The 17,901-nt window shown below is 39.6% G+C and overlaps 1 protein-coding gene across 10 annotated transcripts in view; it reads left to right on the forward strand.

Moving 5' to 3' along the window:
* The first annotated feature begins 16,622 nt into the window (after positions 1-16,622).
* The window catches only part of LOC110503950 (myocyte-specific enhancer factor 2D homolog), a 78,741-nt gene continuing 77,462 nt past the window's right edge, over positions 16,623-17,901 (forward strand). For 4 of the 10 annotated variants that reach the window (XM_036972719.1, XM_036972785.1, XM_036972757.1 and 1 more), the window contains exon 1: positions 16,624-16,878. The gene's annotated coding sequence lies outside the window, so the exon portion shown is untranslated. Of the gene's footprint in view, positions 16,879-17,901 lie in introns of all 10 variants that reach the window. The other 6 variants (XM_036972776.1, XM_036972795.1, XM_036972747.1 and 3 more) reach the window with 4 other exon arrangements.

Here is a 17,901-nt window from a genome sequence, read left to right on the forward strand (position 1 = left end):
AATCTGTCCCTCTGAGTCAAAAATCTGTTTCCCCAATGCAATAGACAAGGTCGAAAGAAGGCTCTGCTTTGAGATAGTCTCTCACTGACCAAAAGTAGTTTTTTCCGGTGGATCATGTTAGCTCGCAGGTCGGTGGCCACTAGTTTCTCCTCCCGATAGCAGTACTCTCGAAATGATGAAGAGTGATGCGTAGGCCCTAATGCCAAATTAATTGCTTAATTAATGCGTTCATAAATATGAATGCAAAGAGGCCCCAATTTGCTGACATGCGTGTAGGAGCTTTACGTAGCTACACGATGTCATCACGGGGAACACAATGTGCTTCAGAATGACAACGTTACAAAGGCTGGTAGCCTATAGATGCCACTCTTGTAATGGTATAATAATGTGGCTGAAAAATCTGGATTTACTTCTTCACCACAAATATAAGGGTGTAGGCCTAGTCCATAGTTGCTAAGCTCCTTCATAATATGTATTGCTCATAAGGTCGAATAAAATAGAATAGAATACAGATCTTATATTGTAGGCTGGAGGTTTATATTTAATATTCGTTTCTACAATGTTGTGTTCTAAAAAATGTTTTGCCACTTGCTTGCCTGTAGCCTGAATTATTATAGAATAGTGGGAGTCTTTTTTTTGTGTATTTTAGGGAGACGTTTGTGGCCATGGCAAATCAATGGAAAACATATTTTGAAACTGCTCTACAATTTTCAAAACAATAGGCCTAACAAGCATTTAAGGCTGTGAGTAATTACACTTGTATTACATTTTACAAAGTAAAAATCTTTAAGGTCTCGTTCCAAGCTTTCTAACGTTCCAATCTTGAATTGCATGAGTTTTGCTAAATCCAAATACCCTTCGTTCACTTGAAGTATTAATCAACGAAATTATTTTGACAATAACGAATACAGAAACACAATATAATATGTATGTATGCATATTATGTACCCACAGTTCAAGAAAATAAACACAGGCAATTGAGGCGACTTTAATACCAATGTAACTTGATTAATTTGTATAGGCCTACAAGCCAGTGTAGTGTAAACTGTATGCATTTCAATTGTCGAATTCCTGCACTATTCTGGATATGTGCAGATTTTTGTACAATATTTTGATTGATCAGATGAATTTGTTGTACAGGCATTTGGCACAATTATAACCTCTTTATCGTATGCGTTCGGGCTAAACAATCATTTTAAACGACAAACTTGTGAAAATAAGAAATCACAGGCCATGTTTCTGAGGAGGAATATCAACAGGTGCCAACACTTAAAATGAGAAAGAACTACGAATATTTACATCGTATGATCTCTAGCGTGTCATACCCGTTTCCATTTATTTTATTGGAGAAGTTGAGGTTATACAGTCTATATGAAAAATGCCAAAACATTTAATGCATTTCTCTAGTCCCGTTCTGTCGGTTTCGTCCTACTCTGTCCTCATTAGGACTTGATACCAAATGCTTTATTGTAGAGTAGAAATGTATGATGGGCTGAATGTTGAACACACATTGCCATCTTCTTTCATAATTTGCTTGGCCGAGAATTTACTTGGAGTAAATCCAATGCGTGAAGCACTAATTGGGTTTGGGGATTAAGGTTCAGGCTACCCTTTGCGTTCTGACGGTGTCAGTGGTAAAATACTGCTCGATTTAAACTTTCTCAGCACCGAGCACCCCTACACCATACCTGACAGGAAGGCTTTGTAGCAATTATTTCTCTCGGCCTCCCTCCCCATTCATAACCGTAAGAAAGAATCGAATGAAAAAAATAGGATTTGCAATAACACGACCACGCCCATCATGAAACGAGATGTTTTTTTGTGCAGGGGGCACAATGGTGAAAATCGGTCTTTTAAGCACTGTTCACCTCTGCGATTGAGTTGTCAGCGTGGTTGTATGCCTATAGTATTAAAGAGCAGGAGGTCGATGTGTTCATAAAAATGACCTGGGCTGCACGAAGCTTATTAGTATTAAGGTGACGCGCGAGCGTGAAGATGGGACCATTTTCATCATTGGACCTCTGCGCTCGTGGGGTTTTTGAGTGCTTATTGAATGTATGCCTGGGGGCCTTTAGTTAACATTAGAGATATTTTCCAAGCACCAATCCCCTCCTATCCTTTAAATTTGGCCTAATTTAAAAGAGGTTATGCCTATGTGCCTGCACCAGTTGCTCTGGTTTAGTTTAAGTGCGGGTAGCCTTGCGTGAAGGGGGTGGAGATGCTCTTTGACTATGATATTAATCTGTGAATCATGTGTGAGAATCAATGGGAGTTAAATCGTTCAGATTTAACTGAACTAATGATGGAATTCAATGGGATTATGGGCAGCCAGGATCCCGAGTGGCGCAGCGAGTGGCGCAGCGGTCTAAGGCACTGTATCTCAGTTTAAGAGGCACGTGGTTCGAATCCAGGCTGTATCACATCTGGCCATGATTGGGAGTCCCATAGGTCGGCGCACAATTGGCCCAGCGTCGTCGGGGTTTGACCGGAGTAGGCCGTCATTGTAAATAAGAATTTGTTCTTAACTGACTTACCTAGTTAAATATAAAAAATATGGGTTAATTATAGTCTTAACTAGGACTGCTTTTGGACAAATTGGACTGATTAGATCTCAATGGACAAAAGGTTTTAACACAACAAGCCTTTCTCGCCTCTATGTTCAAATAGATAGGATATCAACTACCTAATTTGTATTAAATCCATGCTGTGCCTTGTGAGATCAGAGCAAAAATGCAAGGCTGTATTTTCATCATTTTAATCGGCGGAGAGCATCCCAACTTGCTTTATTTGTCGATGCTATATTATTAAATACATTTAATGTCTCGTCTATTGAGAAAACAAACCGTTTAATATTGACAATACATCAACGTCCAGCTGCATTATCTTCCTGAATAAAAATAAATGGAATTATATGGACTGTTTGTCCCTTCTTTGCAGGAATTAAACTTCCCCTCCTGCATTCAATAGGCATATTCTTGGAGAAGAGGTAAGATTGTATAATACGAAGTATGTAACTGAGTGCGCCACCGCACCTGTATAGCCTTCAGTCAAGAGGCACTGTCCACTCCATGCATGGCCCTGAAGTTACGCGTCACTCAAACTTCAGCCCCAGAACACAGTGTTTGTATTTTTTATGTAAACTTATTCTTATCCTGGATCTAAAAAAATTGGTGGAATATATAGAGTAGGGGCAATTCTTAGTATCACATTTAATTAAATGGATGCTGAGACCATAATTTTTTTTTTTTTTTTACTGAACCCACATCACACATGACGGTCTGCACCCCTTTAAAATAGAAAAAACACGTCACGTGTTCTCAATTATTGTTTTGTAACTAGAATTGGTGTAATATTTTTGGCATTACTTAAAGGCAACCCAAAGTTCCAATTAGGTTATACATATGTAAAGCCTATTATGTATTTTAAAAATGTGTATCCCACATGCTATTTTTGAATCAAGTATCATATGTGGTAACCAGGGCACTTAATTGTTTTATTCAAAATAGAAGGCTCTATTCCAAATTCCAAATGGAATAGAGGAATTTCAACAGGGAAAACCTACATATATTGCATGCCCCATGTATAATTAATATAGTCTAAAGCAACATTGATAACGTGTATTCGTCTCTCCATTCTGCATATTGATATTTCACTTACATAATTTTACTTACTTCTATCTTACTTACTTACATACTTATCAGATAGAGATAGTCGACTAAAAGTAGTCCATCTCCAGTAATGGTAGTTGATCATAGGTTATTTACTTTGAAAAAAATCGCATGTTGGCCATACACGTTAATGTCATTAAAAACTCTTCCATATAGATAGAAAAATAATGAAAGATAACCCTCAACATTGTAAAACGGAAACCTCAACGATCATTTAAAGGAAACATGAATGGTAACTATAGGCCTATATATGGCTATACATAATTCTGGGATTGGCATTTACCTGCATATATTCTTTAAAGGCCCAGGGCAGTCAAAAACGTGATTTTTCTATATGTTCTATATATTTCCATACTGTGAGGTTGGAATAATATTGTGAAATTGTGAAAATGATGATAATGCCCTTTTAGTGTAACAGTTGTTTGAAAAGTTTGCCTGACATTTCTGCCTGTTTTGGTGGAATGGAGTTTTGTCCTGTCTGGTGACATCGCCAGGCAGTAAATGAGCTAATAGACCAATAGTAAAGAGAGTTCCAAACCTCTCTGCCAATAAAAACTCGTTTTCAGATTTCCCTCCCCACTCAGACCACCCCCATACACTCCTAGCTAAATTATTGCTTGTGAAATTGTCCTTTGCTAAGAAACTATTTTGGTTTCTTTTTGACCATTTTAATTGGAAACAATCACAATAAGGTTGTTACCCAAAAATGATTTGATATTGAAATTAAAACAGCTGCAGACCTTTAAGGCTATTTGTATGTTCACGCTGAGAATAAACAAATATGAACTAGTCACTCAAAGTGTTCCATTGAACATTTTAAATAAAATAATAAGTGCGAAATGATAGCTGAATAAAAAATGAAATGTCAATTTTTTTACTTGGAAGAAGACAATTACAGGTTCTCCCTTGATATCAAATATTTTGATAGTTGTTTTCAACGAAGACAATGTCTTCAGTGGGCCTATCATGTTTCATATGGGTTTTACTCCGTTGTGCTGCCAACGCTACATTTAGCAGAAATAATGGAATTTAAATAGCATATTTCAAATATCAAAATATGGAAACGTCCCATGCTGATGTAGCACTCTCTACACTTTGGCCTACTATTTTAACATTATGTAAAAAATCAGCAGGTAGGTTTTTTCAATTACCTTGGATCCTATTGAATAAACATTGCCTTCTGGTTGCTTACCTATGCATATAATTATTCGTATTATTTGTATTAAAAAAACACTTAATTTGCACAATTCTCATTGATGGGAATATTAATTTCATGACATTTCCATGCAACCAAAGACCGATAAGAATACACCACTAAGCATGGCAGAAACGTGCTAATTGAACCAACTGCAGTCATAATTCAGAATTTGTTTTATGTCCATTGGCAGGGTATGCGGGCTACTTACGATGTTTCATAATTATGGGCATGTGAGTTGGTTTTAGAAATATTCCTCTCTTGCGGTAGTGCCGGATTAACAGAGGAGAAAAAAATCTGACAAACACACACTGTTCATTTGCATGTTGTATCCCACGGTGGAAATTACAATGGCGTTCAATTAATATGCACATAAATTAAAAGTGAGAGAGTTCTAAATTCCAGGCACAGGCGGTCTTCCTAGAGGAAGAGAAAGGCCTCCGTTGGCGGAGTAACAAGCAGAGTGTTCACACGCTAAATTAGGGAAGGATGGAGGAAAGTGTTTCTGCAAGTAGGCTACATCAGCCCTATACCCCCCCCCGCCCCACCACTCTTCCCAAGGACAAAAGTAGGCCTATCGATGAAATGACGGTATGCAGAATACCTAGCTCCTTATAAAGGTGGGCGTTTCCACTTAACCACTCCATAAACATCATACAATATTATATTAAAAAACATATCATTATGGAAATTGTTTGCATTTCTGTTATTGCACTATAAATGGTAATGTTCAGATGGTCCATTTACGTTTGACATATTGCCCCACCCCTTATGTCGTATATAATTGTCTGGATACAGGTTTACAAAAAACGTTTTTTTGATTACCAATTACAGTGCCTAGTGAAAGTCTACACACCCTTTTCACAGTCTTCACATGTTGCTGCCTTAAAATTGAATTTACATTAGATTTTTTTCCTACAGTTGGTGGAAGCACCTTTTGCGGTCTTTAATTACAGTTGTGAATCGAAAACACAGCAATATTCAAACCTTGTCTATGATTTTCAAGCATATTCAAATCAGGACTGAGACTGGACCACTAAGGGACACTCAATAACTATTGGAAAGCAATTATGGTTTATCTTTGGCATTGCTTTATTGTCCCGCTGAAAAATAGAACTATCCCTGTGTTAGGTTATCAGAGAACTTAAGAGTGTTTTCCTCTAACTTTTTAGCTTGGCTTTGGTCCTACCATATGTATTTTGATCCATACCTATAACATGATTCTGCCACCACAATAGTTTAAAATGCAGAAGGTTTCACTCTGTGTTGTGCTGTATTGAATGTGATCCAAACCTGTAGTTTTTAATTTAAGCCAAAAAGTTAATTTCCGTGTTATCTTGCAATATTCCTTAACAGCCTTGTTGCAAACAGAATAGATGATATGGAGTGGATTTAAAAAAATCTTCCTTCTTTGTCATACAGGCCAGTAATGTGGAGTGAAGTCAATGTGGTTGATCTTATTTTCAAGTATTGTTGTGGCAGCATCATGGTATGCTTGTCACCAGCACCAGGATCAAAATAAATATGAAAGGAATATATCCCAACTAAAGAAATGTAGGAAACCATCCATAGACTTCTGAAAACCTAATCCTGGGGTACAGTTTCATTTTTCAGCAGGACAGTTACACACATTTTAATGGCAAAGACACAACAGAATGGATTTTCAAGATGTTAGTGTTCCTGAATGTTCCAGTCTCAGTCCTGACTTAAATAAGCTTGAAAATCAGAAACGAGGTTTGCATATTTACAAATTTACTGAGCTTGAGGAATTTTTACAAAAACAACGGATACACATTGAGTGTACAAAACATGCTCTTTCCATGACATAGGCTGACCAGGTGAAAGCTATGCTCCCTTATTGATGACACCTGTTAAATCCACTTCAATCAGTGTAGATGAAGGGGAGGAGACAAGTTAAAGCAGGATTTTTAAGCCTTGAGACAATTGAGATATGGATTGTGCATGTGTGCCATTCAGAGGGTGAATTGGCAAGACAAAATATTTAAGTGCTTTTAAATGGGGTATGCTAGTAGGTGCCAGGTACACCATTTTGAATGTGTCAAGAACTGCAATGCTGTTAGGTTTTCCACGCTCAACAGTTTCCCGTGTGTATCAAGAATTGTCCACCACCCAAAGGACATCCAGACAACTTGACCCAACTGTGGGAACCATTGGAGTGAACATGGGCCAACGTCCCTGTGGAACACTTTGGACACCTTTTAGAGACCATGCCCCGATGAGTTTAGGCGGGTGTTCATAATGTTTTGTTGCCCTGAGAGTTGAGCAAGGTTGGTAGAATCCTATTCAAAATGATTCACAGCTACCAATTATTAACTTGGGGGTAATCTTTTATTTTTGTAATAATTTGGAACATTTTCCATAATTCTTTCATTTTGAAAATGTGGAGTAGGTCGGTACTCCCCATAGGAGAACCCTTTTTAGTTCCAGGGAGAACCCTTTTGGGTTCCATGGAGAACCCACTTTGGAAAGGGTCCTACATGGAACCCAAAAGGGTTCTTCAAAGGGTTGTACTATGGGGACCACCAAAGAACCCTTTTGGGTTCTAGATATCACCTTTTTTCTTAGAGTGTAGTGACTGGTGCTTACTCATTGACCAGCATCATTTGGGGTGGCAGGGTAGGCTAGTGGTTAGAGCATTGGACCAATAATTGAAATGTTGCAAGTCCGCAAGCTGACAAGGTACAAATCTGTCATTCTGCCAATTTACCCACTGTTCCTAGGCCGTCATTGAAAACAAGAATTTGTTTTTAACTGACTTGCCTAGTTAAATAAAGGTTAAAAAAATCGATTATTTATTCACAAATGACAATGCAAGGAAAATATAAAACTAGGTCTTAACTAGGTCAACCCTATATGGACATGTCTTATGTCAGTTATTGGGCATCATCTGCCTAAAGATTTGTAAGTATTCATAATGCTGCAGATAATGAAACCTCATATTGAGGTTTAGTTCTGTTATGGATCTACCAGTAGGCAAATCTTATTGATAGGCCTAATATCAACATAGAATAATATCATAAAGAACCACACTTATATCTGTAATAGGCTTCTAATGAATTATAACCTCTTCATAGCCTTATTGCCATGGTTATTGTAAGCATGGTTTGAGCCTAGGGGTGTTGAATGTGGAGAAATGTAGCCCTACATTTCTCCACATTCAACACCCCTAGGCTCAAACCATGCTTACAATAATAATAATAACAATAACAATAATAATCAAGGAATTGGTCTATCCTGCACAAGCTATTTTTTTGCATCAAGGATGGGGGATCCTTGAAGCAGAAATAACTTGTGCAGGATAGACCAATTCCTTGATAGAGGTCGCCACCAAGTGATTTTATTTGTCCATTACATAATGTCTCTTCTTTAAAAATAAAAATAGGCCTAATTATACCGATTTCCATTCTATTCATTTGCATGCAGTATCCTAGCACTGTAATAAAAAAATGTATGGGCTCATAGACTTTGTTTAAATGGTATAGGCCTTTAAGCCTAACAATACATGGCCATTCTATATCCATCATCTGCTTTAAAATGGGATACTTTAAAAAACATCAGCAACTGAGAGAGTGGGCATAATGTACTGACTGTGTAGAACCAGAATCAATCAAACCCTAAACAACAGGGGTGAAATGGCATGTTTACAGGTGTGTAAATACTACATGCAGATTCAATTGAATGAAGCCCACACACAGTTATGTCCTCATCTCAATGTGAGCATAAGTCAAACCAGTTAATAAGCAATGTAAAAATGGCATAAATGGTGTAAGCCCTCAACAATGAATTCATGATATCTTTGGAACAGGTAAACTACGACCTTGCTGTCAATTTTGTTGTTATAGACCCCCCTCAGCCCCCAGCTGTGCCCTGGACACCATATGTGAATTGATTACCCCCCATTTATATTCAGAGTTCATACTGTTAGGTGACCTAAACTGGGATATGGTTAACACCCCGGCCGTCCTACAGTCTAAGCTAGATGTCCTCAATCTCACACAAATTATCAAGGAACCAACCAGGTTCAACCCTAAATCCGTAAACACGGGCACCATCATAGATATCATCCTGACCAACCTGCCCTCTAAATACACCTCTGCTTTCAACCAGGATCTCAGCGATCACTGACTCATTGCCTGCATCCGTAATGGGTCTGCGGTCAAACGACCACCCCTCATCACTATCAAACGTTTCCTAAAACACTTCAGCGAGCAGGCCTTTCTAATCGACCTGGCCCGGGTATCCTGGAAGGATATTGACCTCATCCCGTCAGTAGAGGATGCCACCGTACCTTCTCCGCTATGCAATCTGGTTTCCGAGCTGGTCATGGGTGCACCTCAGGCACGCTCAAGGTCCTAAACAATATCATAACCGCCATCGATAAAAGACAGTACTGTGCAGCTGTCTTCATTGACCTGGCCAAGGCTTTCGACTCTGTCAATCATCGCATTCTTATCGGCAGACTCAATAGCCTTGGTTTCTCAAATGACTGCCTCGCCTGGTTCACCAACTACTTCTCAGATAGAGTTCAGTGTGTCAAATCGGAGGGCCTGTTGTTGGGACCTCTGGTAGTCTCTATGGGGGTGCCACAGGGTTCAATTCTCGGGCCGGCTCTTTTCTCTGTATATATCAATGATGTTTCTCTTGCTGCTGGTGATTCCACCTCTAGGCAGACGACACCATTCTGTATACTTCTGGTCCTTCTTTGGACACTGTGTTAACAAACCTCCAGACGAGCTTCAATGCCATACAACACTCCAACTGCTCTTAAATGCTAGTAAAACTGAATGCATGCTCTTCAACCGATCGCTGCTCGCACCCGCCTGCATGACTAGAATCACAACTCTGGACGGTTCTGACTTAGAATAAGTGGACAACTACAAATATCTAGGTGTCTGGTTAGACTTTAAACTCTCCTTCCAGACTCACATTAATCATCTCCAATCCAAAATTAAATCTAGAATTGGCTTCCTATTTCGCAACAAAGCCTCCTTCACTTATGCTGCTAAAGATACCCTCGTAAAACTTACTATCCTGCCGATCCTTTACCTCGGCGATGTCATTTACAAAATAGCCTCCAACACTCTACTCAGCAAATTGGATGCAGTCTATCACAGTGCCATCTGTTTTTTCACCAAAGCCCCATATACTGCCCAACACTGCGACCTGTATGCTCTCATTGGCTGGCCCTCGCGTCATATTCATAGCCAAATCCACTGGCTCCAGGTCATCTATAAGTCTTTGCTAGGTAAAGCCCTTCCTTATCTCAGCTCACTGTTCACCCTAGCAACACCCACCCGTAGCACGCGCTCCAGCAGGTATATTTCACTGGTCATCCCCAAAGCCAACACCTCCTTTGGCCTCCTTTCCTTCCAGTTCTCTGCTGCCAATGACTGGAATGAATTGCAAAAATCACTGAGGCTGGAGACTTATATCTCCCTCACTAACTTTAAGCATCAGCTGTCAGAGCAGCTTACCAAACATTGCAGCTGTACACAGCCCATCTGTAAATAGCCCACCCAACTACCTCATCCCCATATATTTGATTTTTTGCTCTTTTTCACCCCAGTATCTCTTCTTGCAAATCATCATCTGCAAATCTATCACTCCAGTGTTAATGCTACATTGTAATTATTTTGCCACTATGGCCTATTTATTGCCTTACCTCCCTAATCTTACTACATTTGCACACACTGTATAAAGATTTTTCTATTGTGCTGACAGTACGTTTGTTTATCCCATTTGTAACTCTGTGTTGTTGTTTTTGTCGCACTGCTTTGCTTTATCTTGGCCAGGTCGCAGTTGTAAATGAGAACTTGTTCTCAACTGGCCTACCTGGTTAAATAAAGGTGGAATAAATTAAATTTAAATTTAAAAAATGTCACTTGGGTGTAATGCTTACTTATACCCACTAGAGGGGGCACACTACCTCTAACCCAGGGCTCTCCAACCCTGTTCCTGGAGAGCTAACTTCCTGTAGATTTTCACTCCAACCCTAATCTACCCCGATTACAATAATTAGCTGGTTGATAAACTGAATCAATTTTGGATTGGAGAGAAAACCTATTGGAGGGTAGCTCTCCAGGGACAGGTTTGAAGAGGCTCCTCTAACCAGAGCCATAAATGTATTGTTCACATGAATGTATAGGCCTATATGCATCCATGTCTGTCTCTAATCAGAGCGAAAACTCAGGTGGGCTTCTGTACCATGTGTTAAGACACAGTTACAGTTTTTTCATATCGGAATGAAAGACAAAAAGGTCAAAGTTGAAAACTAATTTGACCCTGGCTTAGTTACTTTTTATGCTGTATTCTCTTTACAAAATAACAGATACAACCTCTGCACTTTGGAAACTCTACACCGGTGCAATTACTTGGTCTCCCTCGAGTCTCTTATTTGGGCATCCTGGTTCTCGAGAACCTGTCACCCTTTTTGAACCCTCAGCAGTTTGGTAATCTTAGCTGAAAATTAGTGGGCTCTCATCCCCAAAAAACAACTAGTATTAAGACATGGTGATTGCTTTACTGTAACATTTGACTCCACCTGTTCACTATAGCCCAGATACAGGATTCTAGTCCTGCTCCTGATTACCACATTTTAGCTCTATTGTGGGGGTACAGCTGATGGAGGTGGGAGGGTTTGTTGGCTCCGTTGCCATGGACACTGAGTGTTGCTAGGCAGCCGACAGGATGCTTTGGAAGCCAAGTGCGGCGGAGCAGCGGGTCACTGCAGAGAGAGGGAGCTGCACCCACACACCTTTCACGTGGACTAACACACTCTCCACACAAAGAGAAAGAGAGGGAGAGAGGAATAGAAAGGACAAAAGAAAGGAAAAGATTGGCTTATGAAGAGGGAGCGAGAGGAGAGAGCAAGGGTGAAGAAGTGAAAAACAATATTTACAAGTATGTCAGATATTGTCTGACCTCAAAAGTGGTCCAATATCAAGATAAATCCATGTCTCACGACATCTATTGAGAAGTGTTAGCTGTAGCCAATGCCTAAAAATATAAATATGGGCACCACACACGCACGCACGCACACGCACACACACACACACACACACACACACACACACACACACACACACACACACACACACACACACACACACACACACACACACACACACACACACTCTGATTGGTACTTATTCTGGTCTGCTGGACACAAGAGCTCTGATAAAGAGCAATCCGGTTACATCACTATAACAGCCTGCTTCCCTCCCTCAAAGCCTCTTGTTGCTAATGTGTGTGTTTGGATGGGATGAGGGGTTTCTAGCCTGCAAAAGTCTTGGGTGAGAGAGGCAGCTAGGTCATCAGGGACACTGCATTTAGCTAGAACGCCAAATCAACTGAGACAGAGACAGAGACACCATAATATTAGTTCTGTAGACAATATGCAGGCAGCACTATGTGGAGGATCCTGATTGTGGAGACACATATATGATCATATTGTTGCATGAGGTTAATTAGTTTTTAGTTAGTTTTTAGTTTTTAGTTTAGGTTTTTAGTTGAAAGAAAAAGGGTTCCACAATGACACTATGAGTGACTTTTGAATACATTGCTTAATCGTGAGAAGTAACTATTGTGTGGAATGTGCTTGGACACTTACCTGATCTTCCATAACATTACCTATGTTTCAGAATAAACAAAGTTTTCTAACTGCAAGTGAACCTCTTACCAAAATAATAACATATATGGAACAAAAATATAAACGCAACATGTAAAGTGTTGGTTTCATGTTTCATATGCATAAAAAGCTTACTTCTCTCAAATGTTGTGCACAAATAAGTTTACATCCCTGTTAGCAATGAGCATTTCTCCTTTGCCAAGATAATCCATCCACCTGACAGGTGTGGCATATCAAGAACCTGATTAAACAGCATGATCATTACACAGGTGCACCTTATGCTGGGGACAATAAAAGGCCACTCTAAAATGTGAAGTTCTGTCACACAAGACAATGCCACAGATGTCTCAAATTTTGAGGAAGCGTGCAATTGGCATGCTGAATGCAGGAATGTCCACCACAGCTGTTGCCAAATAATTTAATGTTAATTAATCTACAATAAGCTGCCTCCAACATCATTTTGAAGAATTTGGTAATACATCCAGCTGCCAGCCCAGGACCTCCAAACCGAGCTTCTTCCCCTGTGGGATTGTCTGAGACAAGCCACCCGGACAGCTGCTGAATTTGTGGGTTTGCACAACCGAATAAGTTCTTTACAAACTGTCAGAAACCATCTCAGGGAAACTCATCTGCATGCTCGTCGTCCTCACCGGGGTCTTGACCTGACTGCAGTTCGGCTACGTAACCGACTTCAGCGGGCAAATGCTCACATTCGATGGCCACTGGCACGTTGGAGAAGTGTACTCTTCACGGATGGATCCTGGTTTCAACTGTACTGGGCAGATGGCAGACAGTGTGTATGGTGTCATGTGGGCAAGCAGTTTGACGATGTCAACGCTGTGAACAGAGTGCCCAATGGTTGCAGTGGGGTTAAGGTATGGGCAGGTATAAGCTACGGACAACGAACACAATTTAATTTTTATGGCATTTTGAATGCATAGAGATACTGTGACCAGGTCCTGAGGCCCATTGTCGTGCCATTCATCCACCACCATCACCTCATGTTTCAGAATGATAATGCACGGCCCCATGTCACAAGGATCTGTACACAATTCCTGGAAGCTGAAAATGTCCCAGTTCTTCCATGGACCGCATACTCACCAGACATGTCACCCATTGAGTATGTTTGGGATGCTCTGGATCGAAGTGTACAACAGCGTGTTCCAGTTCCCGGCAATATCCATCAACTTCACAGAGAGAAGAGGAGTGGGAAAACATTCCACAGGCACAATCTACAGCCCGATCAACTCTGAAGGAGATGTGTCATATTGCATGAGGCAAATGGTGGTCATACCAGATACTGACTGATTTTCTGATCAATGCCCCTACTTTTTTTTTTAAAGGTATCTGTGACCAACAGATGCATATCTGTATTCCGAGTCATGTGAAATTAGGGTCTAACTGGTTCCAAGTCCAACTGGTTGAACGTCTAGGAACAGGCCAGTGTGAGAGGCCAACAGGGTGTCCATCTGTTTGCATTAATTCTCCTCTGCAAAACCACACTACGTAAGCTCCTTACACAAAGCATAAAACACAGTGTAATCTCTCTACCTACAGCCTATTCCTCCCCTCTACTACTACTGTTGCTTGATTACCCCCCAATTATCTCTCTTTCTGTTTCTCTGGCTGCTCGTTGATGGATCACAAAAAGTTCAATGTACATTTAGGGATACACAGATTACAGTTTTTCTCTATTGCTAAAACACTATAACAATTGGCTGAATAAAGTTCTCAGTTGCCTGGACTCATTTAGCTAATTATGCAGTCTGTTGTCAATACCTTAAACCATTTCACATGGTAAAACACAATTTGCAGATCTCACTTAGACTTTTCAGCAAAACTCTAAACACATTCTCATTCTCAAATCACTTTCTGCACTCTAATGCACATGTCATCCATACTGGTAAACACAAGTGGCAACAATCAAATACAAATATAGAACATATGTCATTGATTGAACACAACCACTCAAAATTGATTTAACCTGTTTCAAATGATGTGACACAACCAATATAAGCCAGTTCAGAGAGCAAACAAGTTGTTGAAGGTGGGAAGGAGAAAGTCTGAGAATGGATACTGTAGTACAGTGCATTGTAGGCTGTATACTGTACAATGGACAAATTGTATGGCCCTGAACATTGTGCTTTCTATTTATTAACAGTACTGACTGCTCAATAGATTTTGACTGGTTGCAGGTTCATATCAAGAAAGAACAAGAATTAGAGTATCACAGACAAAGGGGTACAAGGAGGAGGAAGAACAAAAAACAAAATTGCAAAGAGCAAAGCAGAGTAGTAATTTATGATCAATTTTGAGCGACTATGATAGAACATGTTCTCATTCATCATAAGACAATGACGGAAAAATATGAATACTTTTTTTAGATTAAAAATGTACTTCTCCCTGAGAATTGTATGTTTTGAACAATGTGCTTTCTATTTTTCGGTGTATTGTTTACTGACTGCTTGAGAGTGTATATCATGTTGATCACTTTGTTTATGATTTGAGAGCAGTGTTTGATTTTGAACACAGGTAAAACTGTTTTGAGGAGGAGTCAGAGGTTATGTAAATAGTGCTTGAAGATGAGGTTTTGGGTTTAATGTTTTCAGGAAATGGAGCAAGGTTTCAGAAATTGTGTTTTAGCAATTGAGAAAAACTGTAAAGTGTCAGGCAAGTAAATGGTCCATTTGCAGAGTCTCCTTGGCTGGGTGTTTCCGTATGCTGCTCTGCATCGACTGTGGCAGCACAGAATGAAATACGACACATTATTGGTGTGTGTGTGTGTGTGTGTGTGTGTGTGTGTGTGTGAGAGAGAGAGAGAGAGAGAGAGAGAGAGAGAGAGAGAAATGGGAAGTTAAGAAGAGACCCCAAATGTGACTGGAAATATTACAACAGGCAAAAAAAGGCACATTTGATCTAATAAGAGGAACCTCATCTACAGTTTGATAAAATACAAAATGTGGGAAAGATTGAAGTAGGCCCATTAAACGTTTTATTAAAAAATGTTGTCTTCAAATCAAATCAAATGTTATGTTATTGCGGGTATAGCGAAATCCTTGTAAATCAGTCTGTCTAATAATAAACGGACACATTTGTTTCAATTATGGAGATACTGATACTGTAGGCTACTTCCAGATACAATATAATTTCATATTTCTGTGAAACCATGTCCTGTGACTTTACATTTGACAGCCCTTACCATCTGCTTCATAGGCTACAGACTAGGTGGTGACGTAGGCTGTGCGACAGACTGTAATATGAAACTAAATAAGATAGAAATACTGTATTAATATTTTCATTAGTCTGGAATAAATAACATTACGTGTTTATACTGGTGAAGTAGCCTTAAAACTTTACAGATGATTATGAGCAAATGAACGTTCACGCGTCTCATGCGATTCACACTACATCCGTACATTGTCATTTCTATGCAGACCAGCATCACACCTTTCCTCACTGTAAACACCATTTTCTTCCGCAGTCATGAGATAAAGTAGTTCATCATTGAAACGCTGCTCTGCTTTTCGCTCAGTGCGTAACCTACCCTTCAAGTCTGCAGAAATCGAAGTTTCCAATTCTACCTCATTGGGTGATACCCATTGTACAGGATTTGTATGTTACTTTCCGTAGGTTATGCTGTACCTATATACTACTTTATAGAGCTTATGGATGCACTTTTGTCCAACAGCATATAGCCAAATAATAAGACTAAATGCAAGATAAATGTATTGGGGGAAAACAGACACTTATAAAGTCAGATTATTGGCCATATTCAATAGCCTTACAAGAGGAAAGAGAACATTTATTTTCCTATTATGCTACAAGGCCAACACATAAGAAATCACTGGCGTCACAATTGAAATGACACACTGCATTGTTTCACACACTGTGCGTAAATTCTAGAAGTAAGACAATATTGACAATGGATATCATGATTCAAATAGAAACGTTAATTCTTACAGTAAAACAGAAGTGGCGGAGGGATACACTCACACATGATCTCACCATTAGTCCTTCCTACTTCACGGTTCACCTTCTACTAACTTCACGTTGACGAGTCAAATCCTGTGACGTCTCCAGTGATTGGTTAAACAACACGAAAATATCTTGCCTATTGGTCCGGCTAGTGTCAATCATGAAGCAGTGCCAATCATGATAGATTGGGCAGCAGCAGCTACATTGTATCGTTTGACAGAACTAAATAGTTACCTTGTACTTCAAGAGGAATGATTTAAAAAAAATATCTACTGACGTCGGTAGACAGCCTGTTTACATAATTTTTATTCCTCAATCAACATTTTAAATACATAGTCATATATTTTTGAATCTCCAGTTTCACCAGACAGATGTGGATACAGTTCTACAGGGTAAGTCACTCTTCACAAGCTCGCTAACGTTACCCAGGTTAGCTACCTGCTAGTGAATGTGTTTGGTCAGTAACATTAGGCAACTGTTTACTTTGAATAACTTATATTTAACAACATGTTGATTTCGAATGGCCACTTTCTGATGTCATTGAACTGAGGGCAACTCTAAGCAACCATATTTCGGTGTGGTGGTCGCGTGCTGTCTCGTGCTTTATTTTGAGTGTCAAGGGTAGACTACATGATGGAGAGTTTGCTTGCTGGTTTGTATTACTTGCAAACTAGGGATTACTTTATGTCGCCTCAATGGTATGATACTAGCACAGTTAATAAAGGCCAATAATTGTTGATTGTATGGATGCTGGGATTCTCTTCCTTCATGAGTGCAACAGCCGTGGTGACCGTTCACCAGGAGCTGTCAGAACGATTTATGGAAAGTGTCACCGAGGTTTTGACACGATTACTCTTAATGTATATGAATTGATTTCACTTAAGTGAGTAGAATGAATAGTTTACTGCACACTTTATTCCTATTGAAAGGCTATTGTTGGTTGTTCCTTCATGGCAGACACGCAATTCGATGGAATCTTTCTCCATCGGCAAGAGAGTTACAGTACAGCATAGCATAGCGCAAAGAGAGCATCAATGTGTCAGAAAAAAAGTAATTTAAGGAACCTTTGGTATCAACGGAATGCGCATGTAAGCCAACGTTAATGTTTTGCGTCCATCAAATGGTAAACATTGGCAAAACACTTTTGACCTGACTGTATATGAATTTAACGGCGCAAAAATGGTTGCCTGTGGTATAATTGCTGTTTTCTCAAGGGAAAAGTGTCAACAAACTAATGATTTATTCTAAAATCCGGAATCCATTTTGCGCGTGAAAGTGTTGGAGATAGGTTTAGTCTACACATCCTAAAGTATAACAAGCGTGTTGTATTAAGAATTCTTTCCCAATATTCTCATGTTGTTTTTACAGTAACATAGGAAGTCTAGTGATTTGAATTAATGCTCTGCCTAAACCTC

This window comes from Oncorhynchus mykiss, chromosome 3, assembly GCF_013265735.2.
Source record: "Oncorhynchus mykiss isolate Arlee chromosome 3, USDA_OmykA_1.1, whole genome shotgun sequence".
Classification (NCBI taxonomy): domain Eukaryota; kingdom Metazoa; phylum Chordata; class Actinopteri; order Salmoniformes; family Salmonidae; genus Oncorhynchus; species Oncorhynchus mykiss.